Source organism: Leptidea sinapis, chromosome 3 (genome assembly GCF_905404315.1).
Source record: "Leptidea sinapis chromosome 3, ilLepSina1.1, whole genome shotgun sequence".
Classification (NCBI taxonomy): domain Eukaryota; kingdom Metazoa; phylum Arthropoda; class Insecta; order Lepidoptera; family Pieridae; genus Leptidea; species Leptidea sinapis.
Window position 1 is genome coordinate 2,527,386 of NC_066267.1, and position 20,300 is coordinate 2,547,685.

Here is a 20,300-nt window from a genome sequence, read left to right on the forward strand (position 1 = left end):
CAATGGTAAATCTATTTATATTTTTTAACATATTTATGTTATATAAATCTGTTTGTTTTCTTATAAAATCAAATTCCCAGTCTGTGGTCTCATTAAGAAAATGATCTATGTTATTCAATCAATCTATTAAATTTGTAACTACATACATAGTTATAGGTGAGATGTGCTTGTGTCGAACGCGTGAGGAGGCGAGAGGCGAGAGCGGCGCCGCGACGGGAGGACATACACAATATTGTTTTGGAATAGTGTTTTTGAAGTCGGTTGTTTTTCTGTATTTTTTTTTATTAATTCTTTCAAATTTCCTTATAAAATGCAAATATCAATATCAGCTATGTATATTAAAAATATTGCAAAAAAAAGAATGCTGGGAGAGTTTTTCGCGCGACTTCTTCTCTCTCAGAGCACCGTTTGCATCTGAAGCTGTGGTAGCGTTAGAAATGAGATCTAAAAGAATTCCAAAAGAATCAATTTTGAGAAATTTAAGCCTTTTTATCTTATTTGTGACAAAAATATATTTAAAAGAAACCGTTTCGATGTAAAATAATAGTCTGCATAAAACTCGGGACGGCAGTAGAAATCTCTAACGAGATTTTACGTCTCTGCAGTCCTTCTATCATTAAATAAAACTCCACATCCAAGCCACAATGGCGCAAGAAAAGATTTATTAATATCAATGTGGTCCACTTAGTTTTCCAACAAAGAAAAATAAAAACCGTATTGCGAGCACATGACGCCATTTCGTTAAATGGAAGCCTTAATAAAATGGCGTCCCGCGGCCATCATTCTCGAGAACGCGGGATCGGTCACACTAACTTTTTATATTTGTCTGAATTTATCTTAGAGTTTAATGTTTAATCTTGAACGAAACGATATCGCCGCAATCTGAGACGAACTTAATGTTAATTATCTGTTTCTACATTTGTTGAGCTTACATAGACTTTGCTTAGACTTTACTTACATAAAACTTAGTCGAGTGTGAGAAATCGCGAACATTACTTTTGCATTGCAAGACAAAAATATGGAAAAAATTAAATAAATATTGTAATGTTTAAACTTTTACAAATATCGTAATTAACATAAAAAAAATTTAAACTTTGATATGAAATTCTGTATAAATTAGATTTTGTTAGATGAAAGCGAAGCTCATCCGTCACCAACTAACATATTATAGTTACCACTCCAATCTAAGATCATTTCAAGTCCAAAAACAATTCCTTAGACATTTGTATAAGAGGCAATATGGATACTATCCATTTATGTACCCAACACTCTTTTTACAAGGACATCTGAGCTTTGATTCACTGCAGTTACGTAGGTACGTAGCTCTTACTAAGTTTGTTCTCAAAATAATTCGGGGCAGAGTGGACTGCGTATACTTTACTTTTTTGTAACGCTTTAGATTTAATCTGTAATGTTACATTGTATCTTTGATAAATAGATAAATTTATACGTCTACATAGAATATGACAGGTGTGAAAACGTTAGAAAAAATTGAATTTAAACGCTTATTACATTTAACTGAATTAAGTTGTCAAAATTTAGTCGTTACTGAACTTAGACAAGTATAATCGCAATCAGCAACCTAGCTTCCTAAATTCAGAAGTAAGGATAGTTTCTGAATGACTGAATCATTTAAAAGCCTTATTAGAAACGCATTTAGGAAAGTGTAATCGCATTTAGTTACTGATTTCAGTCACTAGTGGCTCTTCGTGTGTGGAAGACGTATCTAAGTTCCCAAATAATAGTAATAGCTTAAACAAGTTTCAGAGATAGTTTTTGTCAGCAGGGCTTGGGATATTAAAGAAATTTAAATCTTTATATGAATTTCCTTTTGCAAGAAATCATAGTGTTACGACCAATTTTTTTTTACACTAATACTGTCTCGTAGGAGTAGTAGTATATAGTAGAGATAGTATCTTGCTTTTGATTAACGGTGTTACAAGATTTAGATTTGATTTTGATTGATTTTGATTTAATTATATTTTGTCAAACGATATGGAATCCATTCGTAGATAATTTATAAAGTCTGCTGGCTCTAAAACACCTATTCTCTTTGTAATGTCTGCTAACTTTCACCCATGATTTTCATTTTCTTTTTTCAATTTTCAATTTAGCCAACGGCCAGGGCTAGGCAAATGCCAATTTTTTGGTGCCTGGACAAAACTGGAGCCATCCTCATACTTATACGACACGTCCGACTTCGTCGCGCTTTAAGTGGTGACTGATTCAGTAACTAAAATTAGGACAGTGTGATCAGAAGCTTCTGATGTCTTTCTAAATTTGCTTCGGAATTTAGATGACTAAATTCAGTCAAGTGTAATAACCGCATTAAAACTAACCGGAATTTTGAGCAATTCACGCACACTAACACTAAGCGTCATACAAATCGCGAGTGTAATACGTCTAGGCTTATCACGCACACTAAACTGGCTATAAGTATTCCTGGCCTGTTTTTATCGGTTGTCTAACAGCAAGGGCCTCTCTCTATACGTAAAAATTATCTAAGACTCCAATATAAGTTGGTAATAAAACCGTGCGAAATACAATAAATAGATAATAAACAAAGTTGTTACAATACTTGGCAGTTACTCTCGAACAAATAATGAGACTTCTAGAGCCAATGTGTCTCGAGTGAGGGCCATTCACTTCGTAATATCGACATATTAGCAAAGAGTATGGAGAGGTTTCAATAAATAGCTTTTGAAACGTTAATCACTCGTTGCAGAGTTTTCTAAGTGGATCACAAGTTCGATTCTCATTTTTTATATTGTAATGTCGAGACACGGAACAGTTGTATAATTGAAATTTATTAACTTTTAAGTTCAGTTTTGTATTGAACATTGCTATTTTTTTATGAAAATACGGGACGAGACGAGCAGGACGTTCAGCTGATAGTAATTCCGTTCAGTGCCGTTCAGGATTGTTGAAAAACCCAAAAATTCTGAGACCATTGTCACCATGAGACAAAAGGTGTTAAGTCACATTTGCCCAGTAATTTCACTAGCTGCGGCACCACTCAAACCGAAACATAGTAATGTTTATACATTACTGCGCAGGCGCCGTTATGGTATCCATAATCTAGCCAGCATCACGTGCAAAGGAGCCTTCCACTGGTAGTAGAATAACTTCTCATAAAGGAGTTGTCATCTTAAGCGTGGATGAAAGTTCCTTGAAAACTGCACTGTGGAGGAACACACGACACATCCACGATGATAAGTTTGAGACCTTAGGTCCCAATAATGTTGGTGTTGCAAGAGAATGGGCAGTGGTGATTACTTAACACCAGGCGACCCGTACGCTCGTTTGTACTAATTTAACATAAAAAATATATTGATAATAAAATGCTAATAAATAATTCCTTTACAGGATACCCATAGCACAGGTTTTACCTAGTTCGAGATCTTGTCTCCCAACTGTAGATATAAATCACAATCCCAACTTAGATGTAATAATAGCTGAAATATTTTAATTGTACCTACTATTATAATATTATATATATTACTAGCTGAGCCGACAGACGTTGTTCCAGTACGCAATATATAAAAATATTGTTTTTTTATGAATTTGTCACTAATATTTCATAGCATCAAGAATTATTTCATATAATATGCTCCCTTTTGTGATAATGAAATTGTTTCACAGCAGAATTGTCAAACGATGCGTTAATAAATTGTCTCAGCAAATATTATGTCCATACAAAACAAATATTGGAAATAAAAATAATTATGGGTCCCAAATTGAAATAAAAACTGTGCTATCTGTCAAATTGGACTTAATTGCACTCTATGAAGTAATCCCCATTAAAATCCGTTCATTAGTTTAAGAGTTAACTGGATACAAAAATCAGGACACTGTATTTATATATATCAAGACTAGATATATATGTTTTTTGTAAAGGAATTTTTATGCATAAGAAATATAGCGTACAATATAAAAGTTAAAGTTTCATTATAATACTGCCTTACTTCGTTTCTTCTAAAAACTATATCTCTAAAAGCAAATATTCAAAACGTATTTAATACAATGAATATTATGGTGTTAAACTAGAAATGAAATGCCAATCACACTGACATCTCAGACTGTTGGATAATGCCTACCAAAGTAACCTTTATGAAATAGGCTTCAAGTAAGGTTAAATTACAAATAGAATTATTTAATATGACCATTATTTATCAAAGTACAAAATTGTAAATTTATAAGCTATACTTTGTCTACATAGCCACTTTACTAAGACGTTTTGACGTCAATATAGTCATATATTTTACAGTGAAATCTTTACGAATGTTGGGTACTTCAGATATAGATAAAAATATATTTGTGTCATACAGCGGAGAATGCGTAAAATTTTTGTATGAAAAATTAGTCAGTGACCGCTCCATGAACTTGAAGCCGCCAAGCATTGGACATGAATTTAAAAATTGAATCAAAATTATTCTCAAGTATGGATCATTTAAAAAAACAGTCTATAAGTCTTCTATATTCTGAACCATTTAATATCAATTTTTGAATTTGATAGTAATAATGTGAGAAATAACTTCCATTATGTAAGAAAATTTATTAAAGTAATGTTGACAAAGAGACTTAAAAAATTTATAATTTTTATGTGTAATATCTATATATATAAAAGAGAATGTATGTTTGTATGTTCCCTAATAACTCCTAAACTATTCCACCGATCTCAATGAAATCTTTTGTAATAGATTCATTGAAGCTCAAGGAAGATTTACATATATAGTTTATATGGCAAAAGAACGTTTGCCAGGTCAGCTAGTTGATAATAAGTAATTATTCATTTTACGGTGTAATGAATAAAATTTTTATTACTGTGTCTAGTTTGCCTTAAATTACTGTGTAATACGCTAATTATGATAAAATCTAGTAATTTTTAACATTTTTCTAAGCAACCTAAAAATATTTTTTACTATTGATGTCAGGCAAAGAAGTTTTCACCTACTGCTTCTATGTAGATGATAGCCCTAGGATAGTTTGTTGCTTTGATCTATGGAGAATTAATATTTTTCTAGAGGCTAGAGGCAGACATCACTTATTGAAAGTCAAAGACTAACCATTCAAAAAAGCTACAGCTTCAAAAACCTTATCAATTTGCATCAGTTCCTTTGGATTAGTTGATTCATTCAAAGACTCCACATTGTCCTTTGTCACTCCATAGCCCATTATAGAATGGTATGAAGTCATTTTAGTATTATATCTATATAATATCTTGTATAATATATTTTTATTCATAATAGGATATGATATCACTTAATGAAAGTCCAAAACTACCACCCAGACCTGAGAAGAACGGACGCAATAATCTCAGTAGCTTTCTTTTTTTTTGTTACATAAAATCTGATAACAAAATAATATCGTACCTACAATTAAACTTATTATTTAATAGCCTGAGGGTGGTGGCTCCATTACCAATCTGTGGTATCATTAAGAGAGTCATTTATGTTATAGTAACCTTTACCACACAAACGTTTTTTAACAATTCTTTTGAATTTTGTAATACATTTGTTTTGAACATTTTCTGGGATATTGTTGTAAAAGCATATACATTGCCCCACAGAACACTCACTAACTCAACTTAGCCGAGGAGTAGGCTTTATAAGTTTATGTCTGTTCCTGGTGTTAACATTATGGTAATGATAGATTCTAGCTAGCAAATACACATATGTGTCTATGTACATCTAGGTACATACATACCATTATCAAGAATATATTATTGAGAAGTAACAGTTAAGATGTTAATTTCTTTAAATTTTGCTCTCAATGATTATTTAGAACCAAGGTTATAAATAGCGCGAATAGCCCTCTTATCCAACACAAATATTGTGTTATTATCGGCATCGTTGCCTCATTGCAATATACCATACATTACTATGAAACTAACTAAAGTAAACTAGTCGCGCCGTATCTATGTCAGTTTACTGTCTAATCTTTTAACCGCGTATGCTGCAGAACTAAGTCTGTTCGCCAATCCTTCAATGTGGGGGCCCCATTGTAATTTGAAATCCAGAGTTATGCCGAGATGTATAGCAGATTCGACCGGTTTTATCACCTCTCCGTCTAAGAAAACACTTATATCTACATGTGTGACATTTGATACGGTAAATTTTACATACTTCGTTTTCTTGCTATTTAACATTAGGCTTAGAAGCCTTAGTGATAAACCAGCAAACCACGATGTCAGATGGAATATCGTTTACTTCGTCATACATAACTTTGTTTGTTTTCACTATGAATATCAGTGAAGTGCATCCGTAAACAATAATACCTTATGTTTTTTTTTCTCTTATTGTCAATATTAACCGGTATGTTTACCAGGATGATTATACCAACGTGTTCCTCACTTATTTTTAATTCATCCCTCGTCTCAGTCTATTTATCGGCACTATTACCGGTTCCATTTTCGAACGCTATTCAATTTCGGCACTTATGGTAACTTATGAATACATGTCAAGCAATGCAAAATTACAGGACAATACGCAGTCAAATAAAAAATATCTCACCGTGAAAAGACAAGCCACTCGATCAGCTTCAAAAGCCAATCAATAGCATCTGAGAGAAGTGAATACAGATTCATCAAACATAAATTAAGTTTGACTTTATTTAATAGGTTTTTAAGTATTTTCAGACCATTGAGCGCTAAAAACGAACTGTAGCTAAACTTAGTTAAAAGCCTTAACTTCATTATTTACTTGTTTGACGCTATTAATATTTAATGTAACATTTATTTAGCATTTTATGAATTCAATTCTAAAGTAAGTATTTTATGCATAACTTACTATAAAAATTGTACTATTCATAAATAAATCGACGAATATCACAAAATATTACAAAGGTATCTTATGTTGATATTCTCTTTCACAATAATTTTACGGCTCCTCCACCTGTGAAGGGTTTCATTACTCACCGGGAATTTAAACAGGTATGTGTTGACCTAAATACGTTCAAAGAATCTTATTTTCCTTGGCGAGATGAAATCCTGTTTTCACATTATGAATAAAAGCTATTTACTGAATTAAAAATCTCAGCCTTCACTCATACATTTGAAGCAAAATAAAGAATGGAGTTGCGTATCTCTTCTATTCAAATACGGATGAAAACAAAAAAGGGAATGTTCGTATCTGAAACAGAATTGGCAACTCTGGGGCGGTCGTCTTATCGCCGACGTGATGGATCGGGAGAAAATGGATAAATCGGGTTTTCTTTTCCAGCGAAAATATTTTAAAGTAAAATAACGAGTGAGATGTTTCAGGAAATTGTTCCGCGATAAGGAAATTATTCGAAATTGTAGCGTTAGTAATAAACGGAAGTGATAATTTTTTTATTAATTTATCGTGTAGCGTCTGGAAAACCTGTAGATCCATTTACATTATGAACATTGTAGAAAATATATTTCGATATTTAGGTGATAGTTTGGATAATACTTATACTTTACCAGTGGGGGGCTCCTTTGCACAGGATGCCTTATAGGGGGTACCACAACGGCGCCTATTTCTGCGGTCAAGCAGCAATGTGTAAGCATTATTGTGTTTCGGTCTGGCGCCGTAACTTGTGAAATAACTGGGCAAATGAGTCTTAACATCTTAAATCCAAAAGAAAAACAAGAGCGATTGTAGTGCCGCTCAGAATTTTTAAATTTTTCAAGATTTCTGAGCGACAGTGCATTGTTATGGTCAGGGCGTATGAATTACCATCAGCTGAACGTTCTGCTCGTCTCGTCCCTTATTGTCATAAAAAGAACTTTAAAGTTTTGTTCAGCCCACGTTTTGTATATTTAAAAAAAATATTATTACGGTAGCTCGTAGCGTGAATTCAGGACTTTTTGTCTGAAATGTTGTCAAAAATGTCACTTATAATAATAAAGCTAATATTCAAAGCTGCTTTAAAACAATAATTTCAGAAAAACAAAAACAAAAATGGTGACAATTCCATAACTAGAGATATATAAAACAGATATATATTAGATATATATTATAAACAAAACGAGTTGCTAAACATTTCGGCCAGAAAACATTTCGTGGATTCAGAAGTGAAACAATTTTGAGTAAAAGTTCTAGAATCTCCTCACATCATCCAATTGCTTCAAACAGCGTTCCGTAGATTCTTTCTACTCAACATTTGACCAATGTTATTCGACTGGCATCCGATACATCAATCCGACAATTCCAACTCACGTTCTAAAACTTTTCCAATTTAACAAATAGAACACAAAATTGGGCTGACAGCAAACGCATCAATACCAACTCGACAAATATATAACCTAGTACCTTATGACCAAACAAATACGGTCAGGTGATTGATTCATCATTATACTTCAAACAAGCAAACTTCACCGATACAGAGGATAAATAACATTGAAAAGCATAGCCGCACGAAAACTCGTTGACCGAGGTAAATCAGCAAATACACATATATTTCGAGAGCTAGCCGAGTTCAAGGGAATTCAATTGTGATGTTGTATTCAATTTCGTTGACGATTTTTAATCGCAAATGTGTTTTTGAGTTACCTCATTGTTATAAGTTATCTGTAGTTTTTTTTTGACAATAAAGTACGAGTCGAGCAGGACTTCACCTTTAGACATAATATTTATTTACCCAGTAATTTCATAAACTACGGCGCCCTTTAGACCGAAACACAATGTTTACACATTACTGCTTCACGACAGAAATAGGTAACCTAGCCGGCATCTAGTGTAAAGGTAAATTCATGATATTCTACATATTCAAGTAATTTTCTTGCTTTGTTGCTATTCATATTGTTTTTAATAATAACTTGAAATGATTAGGGAATCTGATAGCTAAACACAATGAATCTATGAAACTAATGTAGTGTTACATATATTCAATGTACAATTCTAGCATTCTATCCACTGCATGTTGTTAATATTCAGTAAATGTTACGAATGAACTGATCGAGAAATCGATAGCTAAAACACTTGCATGGCACGAAGCAATCTCATATACACAATACAATTTCAATTCAAATGCCAAAATACCAGAACTGTACTGGTATTCGGGAGCAGTATGTGCTCGCTGTGATATGGAAATCCGTACCTAATTGATCGTAGGATCCGGCCGAAATAAATTACAATTATTTTCAAATGTCCCGTTACCCGACGTCATTTATACGGCTTTGCGTGATTAACGTGTATACGCCTAAAACAAAAGATCTGAAAACTTAATGAGAGTGCGGTACGTTGATGTATGCCTGTGGTGATTATTTTGTGACGTAAATACATTCGCACGGAAATTTACGAGATAAATGACGCTACAGTTGTTGAAGGTCTAACAAATGTGATAGTGTGTTTACATGTTTTTCGTAGAACAAAAACAATTGTTTTTGCAATTTGAATTTTTGAAGGACGTAAATAGTATTGAATAATTCCATGAACCATATCTTTATAATAAAATTCTGAATATCGGTGGATAGGAATGGGTCAGATCAGTGTTTCTAAACGTTGGTCCCCACAGGGGGGCAATTTGATACTTAAGTGGGTCAATTTAAAAATGGACTCGACACGACTTTAACCCTTTTGCTTTGGGTTATTTAAATGCAATGCAAGATATGGGTGTCAAATTTATCAAAAAAGGCAAATTCCAAGAATGTACAAGAGAACTTTTACTACGTTTCCATCTTCATATTTAGCTGAATGTGGATTTAGTTCTGTAAAAGATTTACTGAAAAAAAAAATCAACTTGATATAACACAACGTGGAGACTTGAGATTAAAGCTAAGTAAATTGGAACCTAATATAAATATCTGTGCTGTAAGCATCAAGTGCAAGGGTCGCACTAAATTAATATAGAAAAATCAAGATTATAATTATTTTGAATTTCAGTTTTAATTATATATGTTTTGAAATTTTACTTACGATGTTTTGATATCAATTTTATAGTGATTTCTTCCTCAATTTACTTTTATTACTTAAGGGAACAACAAAAAATTTAAAGGTTACGAATTATACATATAAATTTAAAAAATGTTAAGGTATTAAAGCCTAAAACAGGTTAGGAAACACTGGGTTAGACAAAAAAAAAATAGTAGAACTATTGTATTATTGTTTTAGGTATAGATTCATTAAAATTAGAGAAAATACTACTTCCCGTCGTAATTAATAATATTTCATGAGTCACATATCACAAAATAACAAAAAAGTTTCATAAAAATCTTGTATCATAGTTGTTACCTAAAAATTACTTTTTACGAATAAGTTTGCTGTACACGCATTCATAACCCACTCAAGCCAGCTGGGTAGAATTCGATGCATAAATTTTAACAACAACAGTTTTTTACGTCAGCGAAATAAATTTATGGGGCAATTTTTCATACAGCTAGTAGATAAACAGTGTGTTCGTGACTAATCGTTGCGAGAACTACATAACGGGACGGTTTAATGAAAAAGATAAGAAATGCAGTAAAGTTCTAGACGAAAACAACACTGAATGAGAATGAACTTTCAAAATAAACACTAAGAAAGGTCTTTTATGTAGCAAGAATACTGCAACTAATTATTTAGATGTTGCTTTACGTTAGGGTCGCTTAATGCTTGATAGCGTTTTGTTGAAATTTGTAAGTGCACAAAATTATGTTTTCAACGGAGTCTTATTTTAAATGTTGTAACTTTTGTGGATAGCTTTGTATATAATAATAAGCATATTTATTCAAGAGTATTTTAACATTTTAATGTGTTAGTTACTTAAAATTAATACACAGGGGTGGCACTGAAAATTTCGGGAATCAAGGGAGTGACCCAACATTTAAAAATGTATTTATTGCTTTTTGAAGTATTCTCCGCGAAATTTGACACATTTTTCTATACGATGGAACCAATCATTAAAGCAATCATTCCATTCGGAAGTTGGGGTCTCCAAAATGGCCGTTTTGTAGGCGTCCACAGCTTCTTCAGGTGATGAAAATCTCTGACCTCGCAATTTATTCTTTATTTTAGGGAAAGTATAGAAATCATTAGGGCTTATGTCGGGACTGTACGGCGGATAAATATTCTAATAATTCTATGTTTTCTTGCTCTAAAAACTCTTTTGTTCTGTGCGCGGTGTGAGAACTCGCATTGTCGTGATGGAGGATGATGCGGCGGTTGCAGTTCTCTTTACGGAGTTCAGAAACGACCTATGGCAAACAAATGCTAGCATTCCATTCTGCATTAACTGTTCTTTGTCCCTCAAGAGGAATAGTCGCAACATGGCCAGTTTTGGAGACAAACGGGGCCACAATTTTTTTTTGCAATACTCCGTGAACGAACAATTTTTGTTGGCTGTAACTCATTTTCGAACACCCAAACTCGTGACTGGTTTTTTGTTTCGGGTTCGTACGCGTATATCCAGGATTCGTCACCTGATACGATGTTGTGTACAGCATTTGAGGATCCTGCCTGGAACCTTTCGAGATTTCTGACGCACCAAGTTACGCGAGCCGCTTTTTGCTGTTCACAGAGCAAATGCGGTATCCATCGGGAAAACAACTTTTTTACACCTAATTGTTCATGCAAGATTATTTGTATTTGACTCATGCCAATTTCTAAAGTCCTGAATTTCGCGGTATGTAATATAATAATAGAAATAATAGTAATATCGATCTTCCTCAATCAGCTTACGCACAACATCAACGTTTTGTTTGGTGACTGCAGTTTATGGACGACCTTGACGGGAATCATCACTGAGCTTGACAACGTCCAGGTTGAAATTCAGCAAACCAGCGATAAATTGTTTGTATTTTGGATGGGGCTTCATCACCAAATGCAGAAATCATCCAGTCAACACACTATTTTTGTGTTAAATCACTTCGAAAGTCATAATAAATCATCGCTCTAGAATTTTCTCGAGTCAATTCCATTTTCTCAACGACTAAACAAGTTTGACAAGACCTTGTGAAAAGACTGAGAATATTTTTTTAAATAAATAAATGGTATTCGATTTTTAAAACCAAGGAATTTTCAATTAAAAAGATTTTAATATGACAGGAACTGTGGAAATATTCCATTTCCGATACTTTTAGTGCAGCCTATGTACCTCTCTATTTTTTGATTTCTCCAACCAGTTTTTACCTGCCACTGTAAGAAGGTCATCACTCAACCTCATTTTTGGTCTACCTCGGTATCTATTACCTGAGGGAGCACTCCATCTTGTCGCTTTCAAAGTTCATCTTTGGTCTGGGACCCTAGCCAAATGTCCTGCCCATTGCCTTTTCATTTTCAATGCATGTTCAAGGACATCTGTAAGGGTTGTTTTTTTCCTGATGGTTTTGTTTAGGATTTTATGTATCTTTCTGAGCCTCAAGATACTTCTCTCCATGGCATGTTGTGTTGTTTAGTAACCGATGTTTAATTATCTTTGTGTGTTTCCATATTTGGCTTGAGTTTGTGAGCTTTGTACATATTAATGTTTAAATATAATATGAATACAGACAATTCTCTGGTTGCATTTGCCTTAAAATAGATTACATAAACATGACAGGAAAGTTTTATATGATTCTTAAGATGCAAATTCGATCTCCCTCTAAATCATATGATTACATTTGCACCAGTTTTACCAGTGGGAAGCACCTTTACACAGACTGAATCTTATGTCTTAAGGACTCAATTGTGGTGCCGCTCAGAATTTTCGGGCTTTTCAAGAATCCATAGCAGCACTGCATTGTGACACGGCACACGGCGTATCAATAACCATAAGCTGAACTTCCTGCTCGTCTACACTTATTGGCCTTACAACTAAGAAGAGAAGCTTCTGATGTTTCTTAGTTGCAAGGCTCAATGGAAATATTAGTCCTGAACTATATGCAAAATATTTTTTTTAGTACCCTTTTCTTTCCTTTCTAGAGCAAGTAGTTCACTTATTAAATTTTGTATATCTCATAGTGATTTCAACTTTTTCTCGCCAGCTAATGCTAGAAGATACGTTACAATTATTTTATAAATAATAGTGTTAACAACCTCCTCAAACATATCAACAGTAAAGTAGATCCTGTACAACCTGAGAGTTGAACAAAGCATGCAAGATTTTATCAACGATACGTCACTCGAACGCTTGGCTCAGTTGGAAAAGGCGCTCGCACGGTTTTTGTTTTGTTTTCAGTTTTATTTGTGTAGTTAATCCCAGAAGTGAGGGTTATCACTTTAAAACATTTTATTGAAGTAGGCGTGACTTTGCGGAAATCCATAATTATACAAATGATTTGAGTTTTCTTAAGTGTTAATTCTGCCAATATTTGTCTTTAAACAATTCGACACGTGTTTTGCCTCTACACGAGGCATCCTCAGGACGTGTTGTCTCGCCAAAATCTGGCACGAGACTGCTTTAAAACATAACAAATTGTTTAGTGTCAGCAATTATGTAAATGGCATGTACAACTAGATTAAATAATCTTATATATTTTTTTTATTTTAATATTTGAACAATTATAATCTATATACATAAAAATGAATTGCTGTTCGTTAGTCTCGCTAAAACTCGAGAACGGCTGGACCGATTTGGCTAATTTTGGTCTTGAATTATTTGTGGAAGTCCATAGAAGGATTATACGTTGAATAAATTGGAAAATGCTGCTAAATTAAATAAAAACCACAAATTTGTTTTTCCTTTGATGTGTCCATACAGATGAGAGAATTTATTGACGCACGGTTTGACAGTTCTGCTTTAAAACAATTTCATTACGGCAGCAGGGTGCATATTTTACGAAGTAATTTTTGATGTTATTATTATTGGCAAATTCATATAAAACATTATTTTATTTATTATATACAGAACAACGTCTGTCGGGTCAGCTAGTAATTTATATAAATAATTCGTCATTTACTAATTTAAACAATATTTTTCTAGATTTCTCCTAATAAATTTTGTAACACAAAGCATGCTGAAAAGCATACCTTTAATTGTAGGAACAGTTAGATTTTATAATTAATGCCATGTAATCATTAACAATGTCACGACTGTTTCTTATGTTGGTGATCCATTAATTAAATAAATAAATTTATATGAACTTTTAATTGGCCTATAGTTATACAATTTTTTTGTCATTTTGTTATTTAGTGCTGATAATTCGTCTGTGAGAAATGAAACAAAAAATTAAAATTATTTTTATTCATTTCAACATCTTATAAAAATAATGTATTCTTTGTTGTTAAACAAATCCATACTTATATATTTATATAAATTTAACAGGATCTTAAATTGTTCTATTGAGGGTACCCTTAGGTTTAGGATTAAATCACACTTACTGCTATATTTCTTGGCATAACTCTAGATTCCAAATTACAATGGGGCCCCCATATTGAAGGATTGGCGAACATACTTAGTTCTGCAGCATACGCGGTTAAAAGATTAGCCAATTAACTGACATAGATACGGCGCGACTAGTATATTTTAGTTATTTCCATAGTATTATGTCCTATGGTATATTGCTATGGGGCAACGCTGCCGATATTAATACAATATTTGTGCTGCAGATGAGGGCTATTCGCGCTATTTATAACCTAGATCCTAAAGAATCATTGAGAGCAAAATTCAAAGAAATTAACATCTTGACTGTTGCTTCTCAATATATTCTTGATAATGTAATGTATGTTCATAGGCACATAAGTGAATTTGCCAGAAACTGTCATAACCATAATGTTAACACCAGGAACAGACATAAACTGATGATGCCTACTACTCGGCTAAGTCGAGTTAGTAAGTCTTTTGTGGGGCGATGTATATGCTTTTACAACAAAATCCCAGAAAATGTTCAAAACAAAAGTATAACGTTACACAAAAGAATTGTTAAAAAACGTTTGTGTGGTAAAGGTTACTATAACATAAATGCCTTTCTTAATGATACCACAGATTGGGAATGGAGCGACCGCCCTTAGGCTATTAAATAATAAGTTTAATTGTACAATGTTACTTTGTTAATGTTACTATAATTGTAAAACATATTTTTGATGAAAAAAATAAAGCCCGCTGAGTTCGTTGCGCCCATTCTTCTCAGGCCTGAGGCATTCATTTTGGAATGGGTGGTAGTTTTTTGACTTTCAATAAGTGATCCTATTTTGAATAAAAATATTTGAATTTGAATTTGAAAAACTTACATGACCGACCTATCACACCAATATCACATTAAATATAGTGTAAGGTGTAAGCACATCAGGCTTTAATTAAGAAATGGTATCGAAAAATTGTCGATTTTAGTTAAAAAACGGTGGTGTCAGAGATTATTATGAATTCATATAATGACGTATAAATTATTATTTTGTAATTATTTGACGTGAAAAAGTGTGTTTTGAAATATCTACTTTCAATAAATCGTTTTGATTTGATTTGATAAATAAAATAGATTACAATATTTAGTTAATTAAATTAATAACTTTGAGATCTTCTTAAAAGGAAGTCTTCTGTAACCATAGACATTATATATAGATGCATACTTATATGTGTTTATATATTAATATTGAATACTATGCGTACTTGAATATGTAAACTCCTTTACAAATATACGAGAAGGTTTTATTTCCAAAAAAAAGTTTCAGTCAAATCTGTTTTGACTTACACATTCGAAAAGGTTTTGTTTCCTAAATGTCGACCATATGGCGATGACTTCGCAACAAAAGGCGGTGTCGGAATTGAGCCCAGAAAAACGGATAGGTTTCGGCGCAATATCCGATTGTTTTTGCTCCTTTTCAAATATCAGTTATTTTAGCTTCACGTGCACACCGTTTGAAACATTGACGAAAGTGTTCGCTGAAACCGTGAAAACTTGCTTTGAAGCCGTTTGTATCTTTTGGTTTAAATAATGCAAATGGCCTTTTTTGGAGCTCTTTTATACTAATACGAGTTTTCAGGTGTGCTTTTGAACGCCACACATCCAAATGGTGGGGATGATGTCCTAAATAGTGGCGTGTCGTGCGAAGGTGGAATTCGGCGGCAGGAATCAGGTGAAACAGCTCTTCGGAACACTCCCCATGATAAATGCGGTAGAGGACACACAATGAAGCGATTTCTCTACGCAACGCCAAGTAAACTAGCCGTTAACAGAGCACTGGGTCCCAGACAATTCAAGCTGCTCTACGTTGCACGCGGTTAAATGGATAGAGCTGATACTGGGGTGCGCCAGACCAGATATGACAGCTGTCGAAAATGTATCATAAAAAGTTTGCCAATTTACAATTTTACTATCGAACTTAGGAAGTTCAATTCGAGGTAGCTTAGCATGTACGACCTTTTCCGTGTCGGACGTGGATGCGTGGTGGCAGGCCCCCGTGGCGCTCGCCCCCGCACACTCGTGCGCCCCCGTCTTTGACGGCTCCGGGCGCAGAGCGGACGCAAAACCTAGCACTTCATAGTACAAGTCATCGAATGCAGACATCGCTTGCATGTCAATGGTGTCTTTAGGATTTAATAATAACTTTAAACTATTTATTTTTTCTGTTAAAGTTAAATATTCTTCACGAATACTTTCAATTTAAGAAAATCTAGCATTAAATTGGCTAATTAACGACGCGTTAGGTTTTTCTCGAATCTGAACCGACAAATCTAATATAATTTATATTGCACGAAAAACATATTCATGCTGTGACGTATACATTATAAACAAATTCTCCTCTTTAGACATAATGATCAAATATAAATATGTACAAGCAACAACAACAATAACAACACTGCCTAGCGAAATGAATTAATATCTAGCAAGTTATATTTGACCTACGCGACAGTAATCTAGCTTAGTTAGTAGATAAATAATATGTATTTAGTAAATGTTTATATTCGCAGTCAGTTGTAGTTAAAGAATGCGACGCAGTATTAATCTACCCTCAAGTTGCGATCAGATAGTTGAACGGTAAAACGTTTCAAAGCACATACAAAGTTAGCGATGGTATAATACGACGAAATTAGAATGTCATTCTGTCTGAGTAATATATGCACCAAATACAAGCATTCAATTTAAGCGGATTATAATTGAAATAAATGAGTTACTTTCAATTAATCCGAAATAAGTATAAATATTATCAGTGTTTTATATAAAATTAACACTTGATATAATAAAATTAATTGGACTGTCCGGCTCGAAGGACCAGAATTTATGTTGGCACATGAACACTAGTATGGATTGGTGCATATGTTAGATATATTTCAGATTACCTAAGTCACCGAAACAATGAATATCAAAACCTAGTTGGCTTCAAATAAGAACAAATATAGAAACTACAAAACTGGGAGTTTTGGAAGGAATACTCACTGGTCAGGAGCACACCTCTTTTGCCAATTCACACGTCACTAATAGATAATGTTTTGGTAATCATATATAACTACTGGTAGACTTATCACAATATCTTGAAGGTACACTGTTGTCCAGGCGATTGATCGATCTTACACCTTCGATTTCAATACTTTTCGTGAGCGTCGATGCGGTTACGCACGCGGCCATTAAAAGTTCTTTTCTTTTTTGACATTTCGCCAGGTGGCGCACATCACGGATGTGCATGTAAGGAGGGAAAGTTTGAAATGGGATTGAAGTTATGGCTTTCAGGACAAGTATAAGGGATTGTTCTGAAGCCGCAACAACAGCAATACTCCATATGTGGCCGAACCTGCGCTTTGCTAGAGCGCTAGAATGTGCGTCAGCTTGAAGTATTGCCGTGCTCTATTTATGACGCTCAGCATCTTTGAATCCGGTTTGGCTTTGCGTTCTAAATGACCGCTGAGTTGGCAATCGGTTGAGATTTTGAGACCCAGAAATATGATACTAGACAGGCTTCAAACTTAAGGGAAGTGTTGTCGAAGAGCGGTGATACGACAAATGGGGTTTTTTAGAGGTAAAATTGGACAAAATTCAATTTACACCATTCCGCGACCTTCTCAAGAGATGACTCAATAGAAGACACAAGTATCACCCGGCACTGGTTGACGAATTTCTCGAGAGAGACCTGCATGGCCAGCGTATGTCCTATACCTCATCGATGGTGTAATAATACCTGTATAGCGCTGTATGTTGGAGATGTCCAACATACATTGCTATACAGAAGAAAGGAGATAGAAAACAGCCTTGGGGCACTTACCGGGGTTCGAGCAATAACTGGTGGTGGATATAACGAAGCTGGTGATCCACTTGTATAATCTCTCGGGAAGCCTGAATGGAAGTTTTGAAGAAAGTGCCTTGTGCCATACCCGATCAAAGGCCTTCGCTATAACCAAGCGGACAAGGCCTGGAAGTTAGCCAGGCCTTGTCCACTTGGGTCGCCCGCCAACCGACCATGGTAAAAGTCGTTGAAATAAAATAGGTATAACCGGACTATGATATAAGCTTTCTTGGGCTTGTATTCAAGATGATATGATATGGATATCTTCAATAAGCATGCGTAGACTAAAAAGCCGGCAACATGATTCATCTGGTGTTGCAGAGGCGGTGGCGGTGATCACCTAATGTCAGGTGACGCTCGATTGTCCACTTTTTCCATAAAAATAAATAAATCTAGATGGCGTATAATTTTTAAATATTAATATAAGCTTAAGTAATGAAAAAATATAAAACAACTTATCCTGAAAACTATTAATATTACAGTATGTACAGAAATCATAATATCCAAGGAAAACTGTCATTATTCCGGAAAATTCTACTGTCACTGCCAATGAGTTTTTATCAGTAAACATTCTCAAAGTATAAATTCATTAAAAAAACTTTGATAATTAACAAAGAAAACGAAAAAAGCCCCTTTTTCTACCTAATAAGATTTTATGTGGAACGGCCAAGCAGTAACTCAAAACCACACAGTCGTTTGGCAATGAAGGTTTAATTCTGCGGGTATAAATTATGGCGTGGCCATTCATTCCGTAACAAATCCAACTCACAAAAACTTCGTCGTTCTTATTTCAGATCAATAGAGCCAATTTTTATCTCAGAAATTTTATCTTAGAAATTTAATGCCACTGGGCACATTATTTTTCTAGAAATAAGCCATTTTAATAATAATCTAATACTCGTATATAAAATTCTCATGTCGCGGTGTTTGTAGCTAAATTTCTTCGAAACGGCTTGACCGATTCTCATGAAATTTTGTGTGCGTATTGGGTAGGTCTGAGAATCGGACATCTATTTTTCATCCCCCTAAATGTTAAGGGTGGTCCACGCTAATTTTTTTTTTTAATTTTTTTGAATTTTTTTTTTAAATTTGTTTGATTATGAGTCAGCATTAAAAATACATACAACTTCAAATTTTCACTTATCTAAGATCAACAGTTACTTTTGTATCGTGATTTTAATATCGGCAATACGACGTTTGCTGGGTCAGCTAGTTATAATATAATATTGACACACTTTTACACAAATTATCTTGCCCCAAATTAGGCATAGCCTATGCTATCAGTTAGAAGACAACTATATATAATACAATATACTTACTTAAACATACATTTAAATACATAGAAACATCCATGACTCGAAAACAAACATCCGTATTCATCATATAAATGTTTGCACCTACCTGGATTCGAACCCGGGACCTTTAGCTTAGTAGGTAGGGTCACTATCCTCTCGGCTTTATAGTATAATGCAAGTAAACCGAAAAGGCAACATTATAGAATTATCTATACATCCTTATTAATATTGAAAATGCGATTGTGAGGCTCCTTTGCACAAGATGCTGGCTAGGTTATGGATACCACAACGGCGCTTCATTCTGCCGTATGTGTAAGCAGTACTTTGTTTCGGTCTGAAGGGCGCCGTAGCTAGTGAAATAACTAGGCAAATGAAGACTTAACATCTTATATCTCAAGATGACGACCGCAGTTGTAGTGCCGCTTAGAATTTTTGGGTTTTACAATAATCTTGAATGACACTGCATTGTAATGGGCAGGGCGTATCAATTACCAAAACAAAATTCAATCAAGTATCATGAAATTTTGCATACATGTCAGAGGCAAATAATACGATATATATTTTTAATACATTCCGGTACGAATTAAACCTAAAATCACTAGCAAAGTCTAGTGCACAAATGAAATAAAAATAACAGGTTTATGTGTTCACTGCTAAAAAATCTCCCTTTGTCGTTACGCCATCAGAGATCACTCCTCTAATTACCATAACATGTATCGGCATACTTAGTGTCAAATATCAAACGTTATTCAGTTCGTGGTCACTTGGAAGAGAAAACTGCCTTCTAGAAACCTTGGTGTAAAGGCGCGAATTCAGCCTATCATAGAGTACTGGTGTCATCCCTGGGCGGGCGGTCCCCGGGACTAGCTTCTTCCATTTGACCTTATACAACGAAGAGCGGCTCGAATAATAGATTGTCAAGTAATCTCCG

General features: G+C 34.2%; 1 protein-coding gene across 1 annotated transcript in view; it reads right to left on the minus strand.

The window, feature by feature from the left end:
- LOC126979407 (neuroligin-1-like) overlaps positions 1–20,300 on the minus strand; it is a gene marked incomplete at its 3' end in the record, with an annotated part of 136,327 nt that overhangs the window by 58,642 nt on the left and 57,385 nt on the right. The window lies entirely within an intron of this gene.